At 38.2% G+C, this 5,164-nt stretch overlaps 1 protein-coding gene across 5 annotated transcripts in view; it reads right to left on the bottom strand.

Moving 5' to 3' along the window:
• The window catches only part of Klhl15 (kelch like family member 15), a 48,588-nt gene that overhangs the window by 5,945 nt on the left and 37,479 nt on the right, over positions 1 to 5,164 (bottom strand). The gene's annotated exons all lie outside the window — the stretch shown is intronic.

Genomic DNA, 5,164 nt, shown 5'->3' with positions numbered 1-5,164 from the left:
GCAACGATTCCTACAGTAATAATAATTACGCAGACAATAGGTCATCTTTTCCTTTCTATTTCTGGAACTAGAACTACCCTAAGATGGCTACTATCAGAACACTTTAAGTGCTGTACTTAGCACTATGGGAAGATATAAAGGTAAGTAGAAAAAGTGGTTTATTTCCTCAAAAAACTTAGGATATATTTGTAAAAATGAAAAATACAGAAATTGGTCAGCAGAATCAGTTGACAAGTATGAACACATCTCTCTATAGTGGCGCTTTAGATATAGGTGTAAGAACATATCAAACCAACCAAAATACTCAAGAAATACTTTGTAAAAGAGGATACTAGAAACCAGCCCAGGGGGGTGGGTGGGGAGGGAGGGGAATCCTGCTTGTTAATGACAAGGATGAAAGAAGAGAATCTTAAATTTGGACAGGAAAAATGAAACAGTGTGGAGAAAGAAAAAAATCTCTAAGATGAGGGCAAGTGATATAGCTTGGTAGTAGAGTACTTGCCTACTATGTGACAAGGTCTTGGGTGCCTTCTTCAGCAATGGAAACAAGTCTACAGAAGTCTATGACTAATTTGATACTGAACAAAGTAGAAAAGTAAGAACTTTAATGTGATTTGTGGATTTAAATGAGGCATTATACAAGAGTGGTGGATTATCAATATGAGAAAAGCAGCTAGCTTAGGAAAGGTATTCAATTCCCTGGCAGGTAAATTGTTCACAGGGTGGTGAACTAGGAAACTTCTGAGAGTCTGTTGGAAATATAAAATGATAGCTCAAGGAAGTCAAAAGCAGACAAATGAAATGTTTCTCCTCTCTTCTTAGGCTTCTTTTATTAATCTATCCTGTCATTAATTGTCCCAGATATGTCCAAAAAGATAGAAAATACAATAAGCAAAGTTAAATGTTTTCTTAATTGTATTCAATATAACTGATTTCCTCTGTAATTACAGGCGTTTCATTTATGCTGATAAGACCATTTCTTTGATATGGATATATGATAATATATATCCATATATACAATATATACCAATATATATTGATATGATATGAATATATGATAGTAAAACTGGTAAGGTTTTTCTTTATGCTTTTAAACTACTGTATCACAAATGCTTTATTTGCCTTTTCTCTTTTAGGGAGAAAGATGTCATCACTAAACTAGCAAAGGCAGAACAGCTTGTCTAACTCCAGAAGATGGGAAACAGTAGCTGTGTTGGGTACTTTGAACATGTAGACCTTGTTAAATTATTCCACCTGAGAAAGAACAGTACAATCTCTGATTTCCTGCTAAGAAAATTGAGGCTTAGGATATTAAGTGGCTTGCTCAAACTACATTTCTAAAAGTGGTAGATCTGCAGACAACTTTACTCTGAAGTTTATATAATTTCCAGCATGTCAGGAATAAATACAGCTTTTGTTCTGTCTTAGGAAAAAAATCCTTAACATATGCATTAATTTTAAAAAAAAAAACTAGCAAGAAATTGGACCTAATAATTCTTCTCAAAGAAACTATAACTATCTTTAACAAAAACTATCACTTAGGAGGCAGACAGGTAGATCTCTGTGAGTCTGAAGACAGCATGGTCTACAATCAAGTTTCAGGACAGTCACAGCTGTTACACAGCAAAATCCTGTCTAAAAAAAACAAAAAAACAAAAAACAAAAAAACAAAAAAAAAACACCCAAATAAAACCAAACAAACAGGGCTGGAGAGATGGCTCAGTGGCTAAGAGCGCCAACTGCTCTACTGAAGGTCTTGAGTTCAAATGCCAGCAACCACATGGTGGCTCACAGCCATCCCTAATGAGATCTGATGCCCTCTTCTGGGATATCTGAAAATAGCTACAGTGTACTTAATATAATAAATAAATAAATCTTTAAAAACAAACAAACAAAAACTATGAGTCAGGCCTAGTGTGTTGGTGCATGCTTTGTGATTGGGAAGAAGCAAGGGGCTCACAAGTGCAAGGCAATCTTTGACTACACAGAAAATCTGAAGCTGGCATGGGCTACATACAATTCTGTCTCAAAAAAAATCAGTTACTGGGATGGCAATGACTACACATTCAGCTCAATTCTTTCTAGCAAAACAATTGTAGGAAAATTTCAGCAAATAAAAACTGTAAATGAGGGAGGCTGGAGAGATGGCTCAGTGGTTAAGAGCACCAACTTCCAGAGGTCCTGAGTTCAATACCCAGCAACTGCATGGTGGCTCACAACCACTTGTAATGGGATCTGATGCCTTCTTCTGGTGTGTCTGAAGACAGCTACAGTATACTCATATACATAAAATAAATAAATAAATCTTTAAAAAACATTCAGAAGATGCAAATGAATGATTACAAAAAGGAAAAATATGAAGAAGACCTCCCGATCTTTTACTAGTGTTACTTCACATTTAAAAAACACCAGTGAAGAACCAGAGGGAAAAAACCTGAGCTTCAATCTCATGTTAAAAAAAAATGGGATAGGGTTCTGTTTTAGAAAAATCCTTAAATAACATTTACTAAGGGTAAGATTACTATTTATTGACATAGAAAGATGCTCACAAAATATTCAGTAAGTTATTTTACTGGTCCTGAGGACTGAGCTCAGGTCCTGAATGCCAGGGAAGCATCTGCTAACCTACCAACTAAGGTTCTGCTCACTTTCTGAGGAACAGTACCCTGGTACTAGAACAATGAAATACACTTATATGTTTATTTATACTAATACTGACTCTCTCGGGAATTTCACAAATATTTTTGGCTCTTTGTTCATATTGTATCAGACTTATTTTTTTTTAAAAAAAATAGCTATTTCTACTTTTAAAAGAGGTCTCAAAGAGTTAAGGGTATATAGCTCAATGGAAGGCCACTTGCCTAGCATATGTAAGCCCTGAGTTTGATTCCTAGTACCCTGAAAAAAATTTAAAACCACTAAAACTCTACTTCAAGCCAGGCATGGTGGCACAAGCCTGGAATCTAATCCCATAAGTCTGAGTAGATGCCAACCTGGATTACCTAGTGGAAATTTATCTGGAGACGTGGAGAAGGGGGCAGACATATTAGTTTAAATTTTCATTAGCAAAAATTAGTATTTTCCTATTTTCCCTTCCTATTCACTTTTTCTATAAATTGCCTGAAAGAGTGCTTTATCCACTTATCATTTCCTTACTGATCTGTTGGAACTAAAAGTCCATATTCAAATAAGTCAATAAGAATTAAGCATGATGAAAGTTATAATCCTCCAGTCAGAAAGATCAAGAGTTTAAGAACATCTTCAGCTATATAGGAAAATGGATGGTAGCCTGAGAAAAGAGGGATGGACAGACTGATGAAGGACAAAGGAAAGAAACATAAAGGTAAATTAACAAGAACAACAAACCTTGTCCTTCCGGTTTCCATCGGCACCTGGAGCAGATCCTCTGCCACAGGGCTCCATACCCAAATAGCACCTGAAAAGAGTGAGCCATGGAGCCAGCCTCCCAGGAGTGCTGAAAGGCCTGTGAGCACACGTAGGACCACCACTGCTGCTCAATGGAACACCCCCCCCCAAACCCTTAGGACACAGGAACCAAGGAGCTATGTAGGACATGAGTCTTCCGGTTTCCTGTCTGCACCCAGAGCTGATCCTGTGCCACACAGCTATATACCCAAATATTGCCAGGAGAGAGTTGTTCTCCCAGGGGTGCCTAAACACCTGTGAACACAGGTAAGACCACCACTTTTCTTCAAATTCCTGGCACAAGGGGGACCCTCACAGAGCCATCAGGACACAGGAACCAAGGAACAGCTGGGGACAGGATCTTCTGGTTTCTTTCTGCACCCCAGAGCTGACCCCATACCACAGCTCTCCATACCCAAATTCCTCCACAGAGAACTGGTCTTACAGGACTACTGACACAAAGGCTTGCAGGAGGGATAAGCCACAGTCAGAGAGAGCAAGACCAGTTAACACAAGAGATAACCAGATGCCTACAGGCAAGGGCAAGAACATAAGCAACAGAAACCAAAGTTACTTGGCATCATCAGAACCCAGTTCTCTCACCACAGTGAACTCTGGTTACCCAAACACACCAGAAAAGCAACACTCTGATTTAAAATCACATCTCATGACGATGATAGACGACTTTAAGAAGAACATAAATAACTCCCTTAAAGAAATACAGGAGAGGGCTGGGGAGATGGCTCAGTGGGTAAGAGCACTGATTGGTCTTCCAAAGATCCTGAGTTCAGATCCCAGCAACTACATGGTGGCTCACAACCACCCATAACGACATCTGACGCCCTCTTCTGGTGCATCTGAAGACAGCTATAGTGAATTATGCCTGAGCAAGCAGGCCAGAGCAAGCTGGGCCAGCAGAGGCCCTGAGTTCAATTCCCAGCGGCCACACAGATGATGGCTCACGGCCATCTGTACAGCTACAATGTACTCATACACATAAAATTAAAAAAAAAATCTTGAAAGAAAGAAAGAGAGAAAGAGAGAAAGAAAGAAAGAAAGAAAACACAGGAGAACACAGGTAAAGAGGTTGAAGTCCTTAAAGAGGAAACACAAAAATCCCTTAAAGAACTACAGGAAAACACAATCAAACAGGTGAAGGAATTGAACAAAACCATCCAGAATCTAAAAATGGAAATAGAAACAATAGAGAAATCACAAAGGGAGACAACTGTGAAGATAGAAAGCCTATGAAAGATATCAGGAGTCATAGATGCAAGCATCACCAACAGAATTCAAGAGATAGAACAGAGAATCTCAGGGGCAGAAGATACCATAGAAAACACTGACACAACATTCAAAGAAAATTCAAAGTGAAAAAAATTTCTTAACCCAAAAACTCCAGGATATCCAGAACACAATGAGAAGACCAAACCCAAGAATAATAGGTACAGAAGAAAGATTCCCAATTTAAAGGGTCAGTAAATATCTTCAACAAAATTATAGAAGAAAACTTCCCTAATCTAAAGAAAGAGATGCCCATGAACATACAAGAAGCCTATAGAATTCCAAATAGACTGGACCAGAAAAGAAATTCCTCCCGTCATATAATAATCAAAATACCAAATGCACAAAACAAAGAAAGAATATTAAAAGCAGTAAAGAAAGAAGGTCAAGTAACATATAAAGGCAGGCCTATCAGAATTACAGCAGATTTCTCACAAGAGACTATGAAAGCTAG

Source organism: Mastomys coucha, chromosome X, assembly GCF_008632895.1.
Source record: "Mastomys coucha isolate ucsf_1 chromosome X, UCSF_Mcou_1, whole genome shotgun sequence".
Classification (NCBI taxonomy): Eukaryota; Metazoa; Chordata; class Mammalia; order Rodentia; family Muridae; genus Mastomys; species Mastomys coucha.
Note: the sequence above shows the minus strand (reverse complement) of the source record. Positions and strands in the feature narration are given on the sequence as shown.